We start from the raw sequence: 20,465 nt of genomic DNA, 5'->3' as shown, positions 1-20,465 counted from the left end.
GTTTGATGTGTCGTATACGGGAGGCTTTGTGGGTCTTTGTGGATGACATTGGTGGAGCGTCTCTGACTGACTTGGCATTTTCTAGCGTGCTCTGTTCTTCTCATTGCCCTAGTGTCTTCTTTCATGCAGTGGTTCAACCATTTGAAATTGTCTCTTGAGGCTTAAGGACAAGGAGTAGTTGAAGAATTACCAACAGTGTTTCCTCAGCTAATTAAGGAGACTTGAACCTGTAATCTGACCTACCCTAATCCTGAACTTGTAGCTAGGATTAATCATTGCATGTACCAAAGTATGTTATTCTGCTTCAGCTTCTGTCTCCCTTGCATATGGATTTGTTCATTCTAATTGAGTAACACATCTCTGACTTGCTTTGTGTGTGTGTATGTATCTATGTATATATCTTTTTTCTTTATTTTGATGTTCGTTTGTTGTGTCTATCCTTGTCTTACAGCTGTGATCTCCGCCCCACTCAAAATAAAACAGAAACTGATCATGCTGTCTCATGATCAGCATCAGCATTTCAGGACTGAAGGTATATTTGTTGATTTAATTTTATATATATATAAAAAAATCCCTGGTAGCTTGAGACTTCTCTCTGTATGTATTTTAAGAAAGAGCATAGTTTCCTAAGTCTCAAGCTGAAAATGGCTGTTTTTCCTGGTATATTTGCCTTCAGTTGATTTTTCTGTGACTTTTGGCCTTGGATAGCTATAGCGTGGGCACAGTGACTGTGAATGGCGTCGTAGCTCATTACAAGAGTTGCAGCATTCTTACAGAGGTGCTTTTGCTCTGTATTGTGTGGGGGGCAGTTTGGTAGGAGTGCTGACTGTAGCGGAGCCTGGTGGTGAGTCTGACAGCTTTGTCTCACACGTCACCTGCAGTCCAGCGGCAAACGCCTCTGGCTCTGCCCTCAGTGCGCGGGTTGGTGATTTACGGCCCAACCACCCTGGCCCCCACTTCTTTTGTACAACCTATGAGGTAAGAATGTTTTTAAACATATTATTAAATGGTTGAAAAAATTTAAAGGATAATATTTCATACTTGGTGAAAATTATATGTAATTCAAATTTCAGTGTCTTTATAAAGTTTTATTGAAGCACAGCCACACTTGTTCATGGCTTCTCTCTTCTCTCCCACTTAACAGAAGAATTGAGTAGTTTTCGAGGCTTCCCTTTGTAGCTCAGTCAGTAAAGAAGCTGCCTGCAGTTCAGGAGACCCAGGTTCGATCCCTGTGTTGGGACGATCCCCTGGAGAAGGAAATAGCAACCCACTCCAGTATCCTTGACTGGAAAATCTCATGGACAGAGGAGCCTGGTGAGCTGCAGTCCATGGGGTTGCAAAGAGTCGGGCATGAGTGAATGACTGTGTAGTTTTCAGCGAATGTGGTTGCAACTAACGCGTCCCGCAGAGGCTAAAGTATTCACCGCCTGGCCCTTTCCAGAGACAGCTTGCCAAGCCACGGCAGAGGCCATCATGTGTCTCTTCCTCCCCCACTACTCTCTGGGTCAGACTTATGACTTGACCATTGCTTTTGCTTCCTGATTATCTCCTTGCTTTTGTCCTTGTCCACCTGCATCTACACAGTCAGAGAACTTTTTTTTTCAATCAGATTTTGTGACTGCTTTGCTAAAAACCATGTAGTAGTTTGCTGCCTTGCTCAGTGAATGTGGAAAGTGTGTCAGATTTCTCTATTGGTGATTGTGGTGTAGAAGCAGACATGCAGTGTGGGAGCAGATGGACACAGCTGAGTCCCAGTAAAACTTTATTCACAGCAGCAGGTGCTACGCTTGGTGCGGCCTCTTTTTCTGACTTCTGCTCTAGAGAGTGTGAAAGCTTCCCAAACCCTTTCCTTCCACGTAACACACATTTCCTGATGTACGTCCTGCTATTCTCCTCCTCTGCTGCCCACCAGCCACCGGACTTTCCTTTTATCCCGGCACATCCCTGCATAAGCACCCTTGCATGTGCCAGGCCCTCTACTTGCAACATTACCACCACCAACCCCCCTCACCCCCCAGGCAGTATCTGTTGGGTACCTGCTATGTACCAGATAATGTCCTCAACTTCTGGGGTTTATCTGTGAGCAAAACCTAAAACTTAACACCTTATGTAGCTCACTTCAGGAGGAGTGTGTGTGTGTGTGTATGTGTGTGTGTGTGTGTGTGTGTAGACAGTAAAAATAATAGCAGATATAAAAAGTAAAGGATACCATGTGTCATAAGACACATGCAATGGGAAAAACCAGACTGTGCTGAGAGAGGCCTTGTGGGTAAAGTGATGTCTGCAGAGATCTTTGGGAGTGGCTGTGGGAGGGGGTGGTCTCCAAAGTCAGTGTTTGCATGGCTTGGCTCCCTCCCCTTCTTCCCTGCCTGCCCTATAGAAATTGCAGCCTCTCCATCACACCCGGGACTCCCTAGTGCCGTTTTTGTGTTGTTTCTGTATAGAGTACGTACTGCCAGTTGACATACTCTATATTTTAGTTCGTCTCCTCCTACTAGAATGTAAGCTCCAAGAGAGCTTTCTTTTTGATTCCTGGTTTTTACTTAGTGCCTGGCACATAGTTGGTATTCAGTATTCATGCAGTGAATCAGTCTAGGTGAATTGATAACCCCTAGACTTTTTCTTTACCAGTAGCATTTTTATCATGCTTATCACTCACTTCATGTATTTACCACTTCTTGGTAAGAAATAGGTTATTGGGTGATAAATACGGAAGCACAGGGGGAAGGAAGTTCAGCAACACCAAGTACTCTTCAAGATGATTTTGTTTCTTTTTAAATCAAATGGCTACATATGTATAGTTAGAAAGACACCATTAAAAAAAAGTGATGTTGAGACTTCCCTCCTGGCCCAGTGCTTTAAGACTGCCTTTCCAATGCAGTGGGTGCGGATTTGACCTCTGGTTGGGAAACTAAGATCCTACATGCTGCAGGGTGCAGCCAAAAAAAAAAGAAGAATAAATAAAAATTTTAAAAAGTGATGTTGGAAGGTGATTGAGGAAGGGAAAAAAACAAGGCTGTGCTTAGTGATACATCTAGACAGACAGTGACCTGGATGTCCTGCTTCTAAACAGAAATGCCCATAAGGAAGTCCGCATGTCCCTCCCCTTGTCCATCACTCTTCTCTTTTTCAATTCAAAATAGCCTCAAGACAGTTGATTTAGAACAGGGGTCAGCAAACTAGACCCAGCCTGTGAGCCAATCCTGTCCAGGACCTGTGTTTATATGGACTTTTAGCCAGTTTTATATTTTTAAAGGGTTATTAAAAAAAGACTATGCTGTAGATGACACAGGCTTTACGTGGCCTACAAAACCTAAAAATACTTTCTGCCCTCCTACAGAAACAGTTTGCTAACCTTTGACTTACAGGTGAGGCACCTTCTTGGTTGCTTACAGGGTAGAAAGATATTTCTCTCTGGTGGTATTCATAAACAACAGAACTTTAGATTTGGAACAAGTAATCCGTCTCACTTGTTTCAAAGGTTGTGTTGAGACCTGGAAAGCTACCTTAGCTTTCTGGGGTAGCACAGCTTTCTAGGTATAGACCCCAAGTCCCTAGCTCGTTATTTTTTATGTACCTTTTTTCTTATCAGTAAAGAGTGGTGTGGAGAAGGCGATGGCACCCTACTCCAGTACTCCTGCCTGGAAAATCCCATGGACGGAGGAGCCTGGAAGGCTGCAGTCCATGGGGTCGCTGAGGGTCAGACATGACTGAGTGAATTCACTTTCACTTTTCACTTAATGCATTGGAGAAGGAAATGGCAACCTACTCCAGTGTTCTTGCCTGGAGAATCTCAGGGACAGGGGAGCCTGGTGGGCTGCCGTCTATGGGATCACACACAGTCGGACACGACTGAAGTGACTTAGCAGCAAAGAGTGGTGTTCCCTCTTTTGTTATGTCTTAGGCAGACTGTTTTCTTCTAAGCCTAATTTTTCTCATCTGTGAAACTGAGAAATTGATACTGTAGGCATTCTGTAATAAATAATGCCATCAGGTGCAAGTATACAGTTAAAAGTGCTCAACAGATCAGAGCTACTTTATTTCATTGTGGTGTAGTCAACAGATTACTGGTGCCTAAAGGTCACGCCCCTCTTCCTGCCCACACCCATTGTTTTGGGGGTGGGGTCGCTCCAGTCTCCCCTCCATCCTCAAGTCAGCTTCCGCTCTCTGCGTGTGTCCTGTCTCCCTCTGTCCTCTCTCATAGGGATAAATATGATGGCTCACATGGTAATCCAGGATAAACACAGTAGCAAAGTGCTTCATTTAATCACATCTGCAAAGATCCTTTTCCAAATAAATGAACATTTACAGGTTCCTGGGATTAAGACCTAATATCTTTGGGGAGCAGTCATTCCGCCTGCTACTGTAGGTTTTCATTTCACTTGGGTAAACAGCTAGGAGGGAGACTGCAGGGTTGAATGATAAAGGTATGTTTGACTTTATAACAAATTGCCAGGCTGTTTCCACAGTGGCTGTGCTGTTTCACATTTTTACCAGCAATGTTTGAGTTCCATTTGCTCTGCATTCTAACACTTGGTATTGTCATTTAAAAAATGTATTCTAATAAGATATATCATTGTGATTTAATTTGCATTTCCCTAGTGATTGGTCATGTTGAGCATCTTTTCATGTGCTTATTTATATCTTCTTTGGTGAAATGTCTGTTCATGTATTTTACCATTTTAAAAATTGGGTTATTTTCTCAGTTGAGTGTGTTCCTTTTTTCACAATTTTGTTCTCCCCAAGCTCATCCTGGGCCCCAGGGACTTAGGAAGATGTTGGTGCTTCTGTAATCCTTGGCATTTCTTAGATTTCATTGCTGTGCACTTTCCTTTTTGAGTTTCTAAAACTAAAAAGACTTGAGTCCTTTTCGAGCTCCTAATAGATTTACTATGTAAAAGAGATAGAATCTAAATAACCCTGTGGTGGGTGTGTTGGCAGGGTTGTGAAAGAGTGATTTATTAATGCGTGGACCGGCCAGCTGGTCCAAGACTAGAGAACTGAGGATTCTCGCTTCTCTCCTCTGCCACTCTCTTTGAATTGGTTATGTGGTCTCCTATCTCAGACAGGTTTTCTCTCACTGGATGTAGTTCTCTTAGAACTCAGATCCTTCCACCCTCATGACCCTAAAGGAAAAAAAGGATCCTCTCTTCAGACTTTGTTCAGAAAACCCCTGGGTTTTCAGCATGAAGGCATATGCAGATCATTAAAACAGTCACTCTGCCCTAGGTGAACATCTTAGGTCAAGTTTAATGGGAACAAAACAGATTCTTGAATTCTTCCTTCTCTTTTCCCCATAGTTTTCTTTATATCAGTAAATCCATCCTTTCTCTATCAAAACCAGAGAACAAGAAGTCCTCCTTGATTTCCTTTAAGGCATAGCCCTCTTCCTGCATGTGCAGACCATCACCCTTGCTCGCTGCTCTGTAACCACACTTCTCTTTTCCAGTTTCCTCAATTTGCCAAACTCTTCTTGAGGCCTTTGCAGCTGCTGTGTGTTTCTGCGTGCAGTGACTTACCCTCCCGGGTGTAGCTTCTCTACCACAGGCCTCTGCCTGAGTGTCACCACCTCGGAGAGGCATGTAGTTCTTCCTTTTTCCCCATCTCTTTCCAAACTCTTTATTTGCTTCCCAGTACTCCTTATAACAGCCAGTCATTTGACCCATCTTCCTCTCTTGGAGTTTGCCTTTTTTGCCGCCAGGCTCTACCTAGTTTGAGTTTGGGGACTGTCACGTTTGCCTCTGTGTCTCCAGTTCTAGTTCAGCGTGGGGCATGTTGGGGACGTGAGGGTGTTTGAATGAATGAGTCAGAACGCCTCTCACAGTTGGCCTGACTCGGGCTCAGTGCTCTCAGCATGGGGCGCTCGGTGGATGGACGGAACTACAGTAGCACCACCGTAGGCTCCAGGTGAACCTCTGTTAAGATGCCACGCTTAATGTTTTTTTTTTTAGTTTTTCTAGTAATAATGATTAATTCTGATATTAATCATTGTGTTTATTATTTTTATTTGAATAGAAATAATTTCTAAGGGTTATTTGTAGGCCTTGGTCTCAACTAAGTTTAAAATCTTGATTTAAAAGAAGAGCCAGAAGAGTCTGATTAGCACTCTTTCCTCTAATACTTTGTGCGGTATGGCCATGTTACGGGCCAACTAGGTGTTTGAAAACATCAGTGAGAACATTCCCCTTCGTGTTGCTCTGTTGTGCTTACCCTAGGAAGCTTCTGTTCAGCTTCTTGTATTGTCTCTTCCTGTCACTTTTCTTGGGATGGTCCATTTATTTGCTGCTCTCTTAATCAGCTCTGGGCAGTTCAAGACAGAGAGAATCTGAAGTAAAGGATGTTTGGAGCTGCGGTAGAACACAAAAGTTTATAACCTGCCCAGGATGACTCCTGAGTTAGTGAGGTTTCAGGTGATCATACAACTTGACATCCTCCTGAGCTGAAAGGGAGTGCTGAGAAAACAGTTATAACCTGGACCTTCCTGCAGAGCCCAGTGATGGGGAGGTGACAGTCTGTTGTTGCAAGGTGGGGTAGGGTGCTCTGAGCCTGAGAGCTTTGGGTTGGGAAGAGGCTTGCCACTTGAGGCCATTGGTGAGCATAGATCAACTAAGATCATGGCATCCAGTCTTATCACTTCATAGCAAATAGATGGGGAAATAGTGGAATCAGTGGCTAACTTTATTTTTCTGGGCTCCAAAATCACTGCAGATGGTGATTGCAGCCATGAAATTAAAAGACACTTATTCCTTGGAAGGGAAGTTATGACCAATCTAGACAGCATATTAAAAAGCAGAGACATTGCTTTGTCAACAAAGGTCCATCTAGTCAAGGCTGTGGTTTTTCCTGTGGTCATGTATGGATGTGAGAGTTGGACTCTAAAGAAAGTTGAGCACAGAAGAATTGATGCTTTTGAACTGTGGTGTTGGAGAAGACTCTTTGAGAGTCCCTTGGACTGCAAGGAGATCTAACCAGTCCATCCTAAAGGAGATCAGTCCTGGGTGTTCATTGGAAGGACTTATGTTGAAGGTGAAACTCCAATACTTTGGCCACCTCATGCGAGGAATTGACTCATTGAAAAAGACCCTGATGCTGGGAGGAATTGGGGGCAGGAGGAGAAGGGGACGACAGAGGATGAGATGGTTGGATGACATCACTGACTCAATGGACATGGGTTTGGGTAGACTCCGGCAGTTGGTGATGGACGGGAGGCCTAGCGTGCTGCGGTTCATGGGGTCGCAAAGAATCAGACACGACTGAGCGACTGAACTGAACTGAGAACATTTTCATCATCACAGAAGGTATCATAGAAAGTTCAGTTAAGAACAGTGTGAAAGAGGGAGCCAGGCAGGGCTCTTGGCTTCCCATAGTCGTTCTGAGGACTGAATGTAAACAGCGAGCCAAGGGCTCTGTAGATCTGTCCCAGTGAAGAGATGCCTTACGGATAAGGTCGAAATCCTAGGGTCTGAACCAGATTCTCTTTTTGTTTTCCCATAGGAAGCTGGTTTTGCGTTTTGCTATGATGTTCACTCGGAATACACGGGCTGCATGGTCTGCAGGCGCCTGGCCCCCTGTCAGCGGGTTACTGAGTGTCTTCCGCACTAGCGTAGGGTTTTCCCTTCACAGCTTCCTGCCGGTTTGTCTGCTGGTGATTGTAGTGCGCATGCGAGGGTAGGTTGGAAAGATAGACCTTGAGTAGTTTTTGAGTCTTATTTATGTGAAGCAAATTGGAACGCTTAAATTAGAAAGAGGGCAGAATTTTATAGCCAAGTACGCACTGTAGGATTTTGTCTTCGCTTTTGCAATTCCAATCTGTAATTGAGATGAATAGCTGTGATAGTATGTAGCATAACTGATTCTATAAAGATAAACTTATCACTCCAGAATTGGGCTTACCTTTTCAAATTAGGTAAACATGTGCTTTTTCTTTAAAAAAATTTTTGCTTTCGACAAAGGATGCTAATATCAAATGTTTTGTGGGAAAACAGAAAAAAAACATTAAAAGTTATATGAAGATTGTAAAACACGCACAGTTACCTTAGAGCAACCTCGTATGTAACGTTTTTAATGAAGACATTTTTGTTATGGCTTTTCTTAGATTTTTTTTAACTTCCTTGTTATATGCACCTTGAATAAATAGAACTATATATGGTTGTTCAGTGAGAATCACAGTTATTGTGAAATTTCTTGAGATAACAACATTAAAAATAGTACTTAAAATTATATTCCTATATAAAGTAGCAACAGTGCCTCTTAATCTTTTAATTCAGAGTAATTAGTGGTTACCATTTGGTTTCATTTAATCAAGTTAGACAAGTTATCTCCATTTTATGGTGAGAATGAGTAGAGTAGAGGTAACTGGCTGTGCTTTCAGCGGCTGGCTAAACTAAACCCTCAGCATTACAGTAAAGGGGAGGGAAGATGTGATGGAAGGCCCTTGGAATTAAAAACTGGCCTTGTACAGGGCACAGTGCATGTAGTCATACACTGGATAGTTTGTCAAAAAATTTTTTTCACGGTCAAAACTTGCTCTGTAGACATTGTTGTATTCAGTTTTTGTAATCTGTTTTTATGTATCAACTTTAAAACTTTATCAGTTTTAAAATGTGATTTCCTTCTATACAGATTTTCTAGAATGGTGCCCATACAGATGCCATTGACTGCATGTGGCTAATTCAATTTAAAAATTAAAAAAGAATTAACGTAGCTACATTTCAGGTACCTGGTATCCCACCTGTGGCCATTGGTTAGCATAGATCTAGAACCTTTTCATCATCACGGAAAGGATCATGGAAAGTTCAGTTAAGAACAGCGTTAAAGTATCACGGGAGGATAGGGTTTGTTTTTTGCTTATTAAGCTTTAGGGGTTTTGGGCGTTAAAAATATTAACTTTGAATTATTTATCCTAATGAGCTGGGCTTTATGATTTACTATCTATGAATCAAGCTTGTCATGCTCACACTTGCCCTAATCTTTTATTAGTCTCACTGGCTCTGTGTAAATCACTCAGACTAGGCTGAGGTATTTGGGGCTAAGTAATACAAAATCTCACATGCTAGTAAAGTAATGCTCAAAATTCTCCAAGCCAGGCTTCAGCAATACGTGAACCGTGAACTTCCAGATGTTCAAGCTGGTTTTAGAAAAGGCAGAGGAGCCAGAGATCAAATTGCCACCGTCGGCTGGATCATCGAAAAAGCAAGAGAGTTCCAGAAAAACATCTATTTCTGCTTTATTGACTATGCCAGAGTCTTTGACTGTGTGGATCACAAGAAACTGTGGAAAATTCTGAAAGAGATAGGAGGCAGACCACCTGCCCTGCCTCTTGAGAAACCTGTATGCAGGTCAGGAAGCAACAGTTAGAACTGGACATGGAACAACAGACTGGTTCCAAATAGGAAAAGGAGTACGTCAAGGCTGTTTATTGTCACCCTGCTTATTTAACTTCTATGCAGAGTACATCATGAGAAATGCTGGACTGGAAGAAGCACAAGCTGGAATCAAGATTGCCGGGAGAAATATCAATAACCTCAGATATGCAGATGACACCACCCTTATGGCAGAAAGTGAAGAGGAACTAAAAAGCCTCTTGATGTAAGTGAAAGTAGAGAGTGAAAAAGTTGGCTTAAAGCTCAGCATTCAGAAAACGAAGATCATGGCATCTGGTCCCATCACTTCATGGCAAATAGATGGGGAAACAGTGGAAACAGGGTCACGCTTTCTTTTTTGGGGCTCCAAAATCACTGCAGATGGTGATTGCAGCCATGAAATTAAAAGACGCTTACTCCTTGAAAGAAAAGTTATGACCAACCTAGATAGCACATTCCAAAGCAGAGACATTACTTTGCCAACAAAGGTCCGTCTAGTCAAGGCTATGGTTTTTCCAGTAGTCATGTATGGATGTGAGAGTTGGACTGTGAAGAAGGCTGAGCGCCAAAGAATTGATGCCTTTGAACTGTGGTGTTGGAGAAGACTCTTGAGAGTCCCTTGGACTTCAAGGAGATTCAACCAGTCCATTCTGAAGGAGATCAGCCCTGGGATTTCTTTGGAAGGAATGATGCTGAAGCTGAAACTCCAGTACTTTGGCCACCTCATGCAAAGAGTTGACTCTTTGTAAAAGACTCTGATGCTGGGAGGGACTGGGGGCAGGAGGAGAAGGGGACGACAGAGGATGAGATGGCTGGATGGCATCACGGACTCGATGGACATGAATCTGAGTGAACTTCGGGAGTTGGTGATGGACAGGGAGGTCTGGCGTGCTGCGATTCATGGGGTCGCAAAGAGTCGGACATGACTGAGTGACTGAACTGAACTGAATACAAAATTTGCAAATGTGTTTTATGTTGTTAATGTTTAACATCTTTTAAACCTTAAAGCTTAACATCTTCCTTGTCAGTAGAGCTCAGACAATGAAATAATGACTACATGGAATTTGAATTAATTGACTGGGTTTATGAAGTTGGCAGTTTGAATCCTAATGGACCTCTTGGTCCCAGCAGAACTCTCTGCTCTGTTTTGGAGTTGTCTCAGGTTCAGCTTTGCTTCAGATGCTGCGCCCTTAACGTCAGGACTCAGCTCAGTGCCTCATCGATCAGTGCACCTGTCACATCGCTCCTCTGGTCCACCTCTGTCTTACGGTATTTGCTAATTCATGTGTGCTTGCCCACTGCAGTTACCCTTAATTAGATTATGAGCGCCTTGGAAGTAGGAAACTTACTAAACACAAAACTATTTTGTGTTTAAAATTCCTGTACTTTTAGAAATTAAGAACTGAAAGAGACTTTAGAGATAATCATGGCAAATATTTTCATTTTACAAATGCAGAACATGAGAGGTGAAGTTGCCCCTTGTTGGAGAACTTGGACCACAGAACTTGGATAGCTTCCTGTCAAGCTGTCTCCTTAATTAGCTGATTTTAAAATTCAAATTGAAGGAAGTCCTAAGCACAACTGTTGGTTGAAGCTACTATATTTTTGTGTATAAACTATATCAGTGCAGAACAGAGTTATTTATAACTACTGATTTCAACACACGCTATTTCCTGTTTGTTTCTTATGACACATTCTTAAGGGCAGATTGTATGCTATTTTCAGAGATACAGCATTTTGATCTTGAAAAGTCATTTTTGGTTTTAGACTAAAATAGGTTAGTTTCTCAGGTTAAATAAATACTCAGGTTTTTTTGGTTTTCCACATATTGCTTTTGGTAGCAGTGACTCACATAATGTGTCATGGGGTTGGAGCATCTATTTATTGAAATTAATGGTGTTGAGTTTCTACGAGCTCTAAATTCTGATCTGTACTTTCATATTTCAGTTCCAGTTTTGGTTTCAGTATTATTGTGTACACACACACTCCGAAGTGCTAAGAACAGCAAACTTTCCTACATTTACTACATTTCTGGGGCATCTGAACTGCTTCTTAAGGTCCGCTGTTTTTCTCTGTAGTTATTGGCAAGGAACTGCATTAGGCGTGTGTAAGGTAACTGCATTAGGTGTGTGTAAGGTAACTGCATTAGGTGTGTGTAAGGTAACTGCGTTAGGTGTGTGTAAGGTAACTGTGTTAGGCGTGTGTAAGGTAGTTGTTGCCACACAGGATGCTTTTGGATTAGGTGTGTGTAAGGTAACTGTGTTAGGTGTGTGTAAGGTAACCGCGTTAGGCGTGTGTAAGGTAACCGCATTAGGTATTAGGTGTGTGTAAGGTAACCGCGTTAGGCGTGTGTAAGGTAACCGCGTTAGGCGTGTGTAAGGTAGTTGTTGCCACACAGGATGCTTTTGGATTAGGCGTGTGTAAGGTAACCGCGTTAGGTATTAGGCGTGTGTAAGGTAACTGCATTAGGTGTTAGGCGTGTGTAAGGTAGCTGCGTTAGGTGTGTGTAAGGTAGTTGTTGCCACACAGGATGCTTTTGGATTAGGCGTGTGTAAGGTAACTGCATTAGGTATTAGGTGTGTGTAAGGTAACCGCGTTAGGCGTGTGTTAGGTAGTTGTTGCCACACAGGATGCTTTTGCTTCTCAGCAGTGTTGCAGGTTTATTTCCTTGGCGGCGTGTGCTTGTAGTGGGCATGGGCCAGGCCAGCTCAGGCTCTTTCTGTGGACGCTAGTTGCTTGCCCACGGGGTTAGAATACCTCCCCACCCCCTTCCTTTTTCCAAGAACTGCCAGCAGTTTCAGAAAGGAGGCATTTCTCGTGAATTAGGACTTTAGTTTTGGGCTTTCTTCTTCCAAAGACAGTTCTGTCTTCTGCAGTTGTTCTTTGGGTGGAGTGCACCTGCGTGTGTGCGCGTGTGTGTGTGCAGCATTTGGACCTGTGCAGCGGCAGCGCACTGGCTTTCCAGACATGCTTTGTATAGTAACGGCGTGTGCAGAGGGGTGGGCAGGCTGCACAGCGGTTTCTCTCCTCCCCCTGCTCTCAGCCTCGCTCCCTCCCGCGACCTGGTGACATTACATGGATGGATGCGCCAGCTCAGAAAGCACAGAAGGAGCTGAGTGTCTGCCAGAGACGTGCGGCGTGGGCCAGGCTGGCTGCTCCAGCTCGCCTCCCCGGCTCTTCTGGTGTGTGCGGTCTGCGCGCTCAGGGCTCACCGTGTAGAGCCTGACATCACCGTGTTCTCCTCCTCAGGACACTGTCCTTTCTTCTGAAAAGCTGCTGGCTTTAGGCTTCATGCCTGTGAAACACTGCAGGCTTTATTTATACTGTTATGGGGGTAGTGTTGAGGACAAAATATATTGACATCTGAAAGAGAGAGTTTAGTTTGATAGAATACCGGCTTGGGGTGTGAAGATATAGCATCATTACGCCTATACCTGGGCAGCCTCCAGGTGGTGTAGAGAAGTACGGTCCTGGTACCTCCCTGAGCTTATTACACTGCTTAAAAAAAAAACAAAAAAAAACTCTTCTTCAGGAAGAGGGATGTCTCCTCAAAGGACTTTGAAGACAGCTGAGAGAAGTACTAATTTTTAACTGTAGATCAGCATTGCAGACAGACCTTTCTAGAACAGAGGTGATTCCGTTTATTTACTGTGTTGAATTAAGATAATATGAGATCTGGAAGTTTGCGGTTCTTATTTTCAAGGCTGCTAATGAAGTTCAGTATGTGGACTGTGTAAAATGTGTCAGTGATTTTAGAGAAATTAGATTTTTATGCTTTTCCATAGTTTGGTGAGACTGTTTAAATCCATGTCTAAAGAAAATGGTTTTAGCTATAAAGGAAAGATTTATATAAACCTTTAAAAAATAAGATGAAGTCCTTTTTTTTTTTCATTTTAGGAAAGCATTATTATAAATAGGTTCATTTGGGTGCCGTTAACTGTAGTATTTTCATTGTATTTTTTCCTTCTCTTGTGTTACCCTGTATTCTAATGCATTTTTAATGTGTTTATGTTCTGTTTTTACAACTAGATTCTAAGACCCAGAAGCAGGGAACTAGTTTTGTTGTATCTTGTTTCTCCAGCATCACATTCAGTGTCCTTCTGTGTAATAGGTGCTGTGGACAATAGCGTGTAGAGGTACGCTGAGAGTGAGACCTGCTTGAGGTCATTTTACCTGCCTCAGTCATCTGAGGCTTCCATGCAGAAGCCCACAGATGGGCGGCTCAAAACAGAGGCCGTCCTCTTCTCGGTTCCGGAGGCTGAAGGCCACAGTGAGAGCTCCAGCAGGGCTCGTTTCTCCTGAGGCCTCTCCCCTTCTCTTGCAGGTGGTCACCTTCTTTTTCTCTGGGTGCACACACTCCTGGGTCTCTTCCTGCTCCTATGGCACACCAGACCTCTTGGCTTGGGGACCCACTCTTGTAATCTCTCTTAACTTTAACTCCTTAAGAGTCCTGTCTCCAGGTACGGTCCTGTTGAGGGTTAGAGCTTCAACATATGAATCCTGGAGGGATACAGATCCGTCCAGAACACTGATCTGAAGATAGACATGCTGAGTTACTAAGGTAGGAGATAACACACGTTGTTGTACAGCTGTAACTAACACATCATCATTAATCAAGCGTGCTCCAATATAAAGTAAACATTTTAAGAAAAGATATGAGATGACATATCAGTCAAGATGCAGTCAGAAAGCAACAATCACGAGAGGATGGAGGTGGTTCTGAGAGAGCTGTTAGCAGCTGCAGACCGCAGCCGACCGTGCTGCTCGGCCGGCCCTGGCCGGCCCAGGCCGGCCCAGGAGACAGGCCGAAAGGGGCATGTCCATTCTCTGCCGCTCACTGTTTGCTCACCCTCCCGCGCCCCGGTTGCTGGGGCCTCCTGGGAAGGCCGCGGAGTGAGGAGAAGCGAAGCGGGCCCTCTGAGCCCAGCGTTACAGAGCCGCCTGAGGGTGAGCGTGGAGCTGAAAGATGACAAGTCTCCTGGCTGGCACAGATACTGCTGGTGGGAGCCAGCCTTGCTGAAATGCACTCGGCAGCGTGTGTCAGAAATTTTAGGGAGGAGTACCTCTTTGACCCAGCAATTCCAGGTCAAGAAATATATCCTGAGGAAACAGTCCCCAAAGTGAGCAAAGATGTATATACAAGGGTATTTGATTATAGTATTGGGTCTAATCAAATATTAGAACCATTAAATGTTCATCTATATGGGATTGGTTAAGTTATCTTAGAACATGTAATGAATGTCTTCTAGCCCCTAGAAAGATGATGTTGATTTATATTTATTGATGTGGAAATGTAACAAAAAGAAGATTATACATTATATGTCATATGAGCATATTAATGTGTGTGTTTTAAACTGTCTACAGAGGAAAAGTTGAGAACAGTGTACATGAACAGAAACTGCACAGATCCAGATTGAAGCACGTAGTCTCTGCAGCCAGCATACCTAGGTTTCTGTCTGGGCTCTGCCGCATTAATCTTTCTGGGGATGTGTTTTCTCACCTGGAAAGTGGTGATCAGCGTCCCTACCCCATAGGGTGGTTGTTGGGTCTAAACATGTTGATGCCTGTAAAGAGTATATGACAGCGCTTGGGGTGCTCAGTGGATGGTGGTTATTGTCGGAGAGGAAGAGGAGGGGGAGTTTTCTGTCTTCTCTCTCTTTCTTACCTAACTTTTTAAACAAGGATGTAATAACTTAATTATGAGGATAACATTTTCTTTTAAAACTAAAAATGAAGACTCCAAACAAGTTGTAATAAGCGTTCTCGCTTACTTCTGGCGGTCCTGGAACCTGCAGGCAGGAGAGCCTTTCCCACTGCAGCCGCAGCGGTGAGGCTGGTCTCCCGGCGGCTCCTGCCTTCCTCCGCGCAGGTCCCCCGACGCCCCGGGCTGGGCTCTGGGCCGTTGGGCTGTGGCGCCGTGGCTCCCTGAGTGGCCCCCTGCGCTGCTCTGGGAAGAACCAAACTGAAGTTCCCTCACTGTTTTTTTCATTACTGAAAAGGTGCTCACTTCTCTTTTTCACGTGGAGTGCAAGTTTGAAGATGTCTGTTGTAGCTCAGAAACAGTCTTAGAACAGAGTGTCACACAGTTCTTCAAGCAGCCTGCTTCTTGGGGTTTGTTCCCGGCCACCTCTCTGTCCACACTGCCCCCTGCTTCCGCTTCCTTGACCCGCTCTCAGTGCCCTCTCTCTGGGTTCGTAGGCAGGCACTTGGCCTGCCTTGTTTAGCAAGCCCCCAAAGTGAATTCGCTCCCCTAAGGTACTGTGCTAAAACACAAGAGCTCTCTAGCAGGGACCTGCCCTGGCTTCTGCATTTTTGTTTTTCTTATACCCTCCTCAATCATTCTCTGGAATTGGGAAAAAGAGGTAAAAAGATGCCTTTCGTTTTTTAAACAAGCTTGGTTTTGGCCGTGTTGTGCTGCTTGTGAGATCTTAGTTCCCTGACCAGGGGTTGAACCCTGGCCCCTGGCAGTGACAGCGCCGTATCCTAACCCCTGGCTGCCAGGGGGTCGGGGGGGGCTCCCAGAGAGTGATTTCTCATTGCTGCGGATGACGCGCCTCGTTGAGGAAGGCAGGGGCGGACCCTTGGTCAGCTTCAGGTTTCAGTGTGGAAGTAAATTCTGCCACATCCTGTTATCAGTGATAGTGTTACTGTTCACCAGTGATGGAAACTCAGCCTTTCCCATCTGTAAGGTCTGTCTTTTTTTTAAGAAATTATTGTATCTTTAGGTCGAGTCACTGAGTTGAAGCTTTTGGCTAGAGTCAGTACTCTCGTTGTTGAATTTGGGGTACATACCTGACTTTGAGTGTTAGCTGTAGCCACTTGACTAGTTGCGTGTGGCCTTGGACAGCGCTTTTAGCCCCTGCTGAAGTGCACGCGTAGAGGCTTTGAAGGCCCTTCCAGTTCCTGACTGACAGCAGCAGGGCACGGCGTGTTGTGTCAGATACAGGCCAGTTAGTATTTTTGGTCGGACTTGAGGAAATGATGCTGTTTGCCAATTTGTTACTTGTTTTAGACCATAGTTTGGTCAGAATAAATGCTGGTAAATAAATGTCTCTTAAAAAATGTAAGGGAACACAAAAGACTTGTTGAACATCTTTCTCCTTGTAAACCATCATCACTTTTGTATATTTTTAGCATAGAAAATATTCTTTTGCTAATGCTCTTATACTCAAGTACCTGTATAGTTCTTTTTTTTTTTAAGTGGTAATTGTGTGTGCAGAAAGACTTAAAAAAACTGAATGCAGTCATGCAAATAAATGCCATATATAGAAAGTCTGTTAGTTCATAGAAGATGTTAATCACTGTGCCTTTTGAGGGAGTCAGAACAAAAATTTGCTCTGACTTAAAAAATAGTCACTTAACAAAGGTAAACTTTGAAGGATAGATACAGTTTTGAAGAGGGGTATAAGAAATCAGCTGTTTTAGGTGCTTATGTTTCAGTTACAGTCTCATAGCTTTATCTCATTTAATCTTCTTGGTAACTCGAAAGGTAGGTATGTTGTACCATTTTGCACCAAAGAGTGATGTAACGTGGCCAATGTGATGCTGTAAGTAAGGAAACCCAGCCTGTCCCTAAGCTCTCCTGAGTTGATTCTTAGAGGCAGGGATACAGAGAACTTAGAGGGATGGGGTAAAATAACCTGGAGAAAGAGCATTGAGTATGACATTTGAAGACAAGTGAGTAGTTTGGAGTAGACGAAGATAGTGTGAGAAGGGCAGTTTGGTGTGTGGTGGAAGAATGGCACACCAGTGACAGGAGCTGGCAGTGGGGGTGTGTAAGTTTGAGCCAGGCAAGTAACTGGATTAAAGACGGTAGTGTTTTAGGTGGCAGTAGACGTAAATAGCCTTCCTGCCAATGCAGGAGACAAAAGAGATTGGGGTTCAATCCCTTGCTCGATCCCTGGGTCTGGAAGATCCCCTGGAGGAGGGCATGGCAGCCCACTCCAGTATTCTTGCCTGGAAAATCCCGTGGAGAGAGGAGCCTGGTGGGCTACAGTCCAGAGGGTTGCAGAGTCAGACATGACTGGAGCAGCTTCACACATACCCACGATCCAGACAATCTGGTAGTAGTGTGCAAAAACACATCAAAGAAAGATTCGTCAGTCCGTGTAGAAGATTGTATTGGTGATTTGCCTTAGAATTAGGGGAGAGCCCTGGGTGTATAAAAAAGAAACAGAAGTAGGAAGGAAAGGCCACAGAGGAAGGGAGCGGCAGTCAGAACTTGGCAGTGTCGGATTTGGATGAATGAGGAAATTGATAACGTGGTGATGTGTCTGACAAACAGAAAGCAGAGCTTTCAAATAACTGAGGAATATGGGAAAAAAAGACGATTTCTCTACTATTTCTTAGTGTAGAATTTAAATCTAGCAAATATACATATTATCATTTTTGATATCACCTCTGATTAAGGAATAGAAAGTTGTTATATTATCTTGACAGATGATTGCTTTCTCATCTAAATGTGCAGTAATCTGTATAGTAAAAGTGTAAATTGAAATTGATCATTACTGATCTAATTGTATCATTAACTTATTTTCTTTCCCCAATGATCTTGTTATTATATCTAATTGTAGAAGTCATTGAATGAACTCATCATAATAAAAGAACTCAATTTAGTACCCCTATTAAAGCTTTGTAATGGCTAATTGGTTATGTTGGAACTGATTAAAATTATGCAAGGTTACCTTATTGTAGACTATAAATAGTAGAGAATGGACTCTTTTCCAAGCCATTCATGTTGTTTTATTACTGTGTTTCTTTTACAACTGTATACATTTAAGGAAAAGATTGTCCTGAAAAAATGTTTAATAAGCAACCATAGAGTACTTAATAGCATACAGGGTGCTGAAGAATTTGAAGGGATTAAATCCTGCCCAAGTATATCTCCCCTGAAGGTTATTGATTCTTGCAGGAAAGGCTTTGAGTAAGTAACTGATAAACCTGTTTGGAGCTAATCAAAATTTTGTTGTGTTTTAATTTCAATAAATGCTTATTTATTTAATACATACTGTGTGCAAGGCACTTAAGACATGAATTAAGAGTTCTAGGGTAATTTCTGCTTACCTAGGGTTGTCTTTCTCCCTGGAGGAGTAAATGGGAGCCCACTATTGTCTGGAGAATCCCATGGACAGAGGAGCCTGGCAGGCTGCAGTCCACTGGGTCACAAAGAGTAGGATACAACTGAGCTACTAACACTAGGGTTGTCTTTCTGGAAAAGATGAAGACAGGTTGAATTCTAAACTGCTGGGGAGGATTCGGGAGAAGCATGAGCTCGCCTGAGGCCATTGGTCATGAAGAGCTGGGCAAGGCTGAGAGGAGGGCTCGCCCAGCTGGAAGAGGACGGTGTATGTTAGAATGTCCAGCCTTCTCCACAGAGTACGATGCCTCCCAACATTCCCTAAAGTGAACTCTTTCTTATGGGCCAGTTTGCTTCCCTTCTAGTATTGGAAATAACGAATCATGCCATCATTCTCTCAGAGAGCTTGCTTTAGAGTTTTGTGTGTGTATGTGTGTTAAGTGGTTAATGTGAAAAGTGAAACCAGTTTAATTGGTTTCTAATTATTTTGTATGGGTTTTGTTTTCTATGTACTGACATTTGTAGGTGCTTTGAAAATGTGAGTCCTGATTCTCTGTCCTATCAAATTTTATTTTATATTATAATGCTTACCAAACCGTAGCATTTATAAGACATTTTATTCTTTGAATAGTATTTTGAAAACCTGGCAATATTTGTTTTCGTTGTGCTCTTGGTCACTGAGCAATATTTTGCTTCACTTCACTATACTATACCTAAGAGTAGTCAGTTTTTCTGTTTCTAAGCTAAGACTTACCTCCTCTTTATCCTTTGGGTACTTGTTATTAATGTATATAGCAAAGCCATTCTGTTCGCTTTATTATACATAACAGTACTTTGGCAGTACTCTGTTATCAACTAATAAATTATATCTCTGCTGAAAATTATTTAAGTTTCAAGTTGTGTGAAATAAATATCTATGTAAGAAAGTTAATTGGCAGTTAAATTTACTTTACTTGATTGTAGTTGCAGGAGAAGAAAGAGACAGGATAAACAGATAGCTCTGAACCACTAGAAGAATTCAAAGAGGTAGGTGAGGTTCATAGCTTGAGGAGAAGTTAAATATAAGGAAGAGAAGTGTGGGGGGTGGATTTGAGGGGAGCTTGTTCAGAACCCAGAACCCAGCTGGCTCAGATACGCAGCGGTCGGAAAGAGGTTTCTGCTTGAGACTGAGAGGTGCTTGATGGCAGACTATAGTAGTTTCTTCTCATCTTCATCAGTTTTGACCTTATTACTTAAATCATCTTAATACTTAGACTTGTTTTACAAGAAAAATTTTAAGGCATTAAGGGTGAGATGTCTTCATGTAATTAGATTAAAAGGTAGCCAACTTCAGGGTAGGTACAATGAGAATAAAATGGCTCATGGTTAAATTCAGTTATCAGAATTTGTTATTAGTGATTAAAAACATTTTCATTTTGGGGAGTGTGAAAACTGTATCTCTAAGTCTAATTTCTGTCCTCAAAGGAACAGTTAAAAGACACAGGTTTTCAAGATGAGGACAGATTATAGTAGTTGCTTCTCACCTTCATCAGTTTTGACCTTACTACTTTAATTATCTGACTTGTGAGAATATGAAAAATATATACCACTTAATTTTTTGTTCATTTTTTTATTATGGTAAAATTTACATAAAAATTTAAAACATTTTTTTAGTGTACAATTCAGTGGCATTGAGTATATTCACAGTGTTTTGAAGCCATTGCCGCTATCATTTCCAGAAGCTTTTCATCATCTTAAAATCTGTCTTTGTTGAGCTTTATAGATATTTTGTATTTAAGTCTAAGGAAGAACGATATGACTATTATTACTGCTTACTGCATGTTTGAGTAATTCAAGGAATCTTATATGAATTATGTATTTCTTTCATACTCTGAATATTGGCTCTGCTAACTTGTCTTAATTGTTTCAGTGGTCATAAAATGAGAATTTGTAACTTTTAAGAAGTCACAAAGCTTTACTACCTCAGAGTCTGTGACATGATCACTTAGAGGTTTCTGAAGTCATAAATCTAAGTTTACAAATGCAGT

At 42.6% G+C, this 20,465-nt stretch overlaps 1 protein-coding gene and 1 long non-coding RNA gene across 2 annotated transcripts in view; both read left to right on the top strand.

The window, feature by feature from the left end:
• KAT6A (lysine acetyltransferase 6A) overlaps positions 1 to 20,465 on the top strand; it is a 101,451-nt gene that overhangs the window by 23,756 nt on the left and 57,230 nt on the right. The window lies entirely within an intron of this gene.
• Positions 10,277 to 12,185, top strand: LOC120865688. Its single transcript, XR_005721481.1, has 3 exons — positions 10,277 to 11,742; positions 11,788 to 11,831; positions 11,908 to 12,185. It is a non-coding gene; the product is annotated as an uncharacterized LOC120865688 (long non-coding RNA).

The sequence above is a fragment of the Oryx dammah genome, unplaced genomic scaffold (assembly GCF_014754425.2).
Source record: "Oryx dammah isolate SB20612 unplaced genomic scaffold, SCBI_Odam_1.1 HiC_scaffold_7, whole genome shotgun sequence".
Lineage (NCBI taxonomy): Eukaryota > Metazoa > Chordata > Mammalia > Artiodactyla > Bovidae > Oryx > Oryx dammah.
This window is presented reverse-complemented; position numbering and strand designations above follow the sequence as displayed.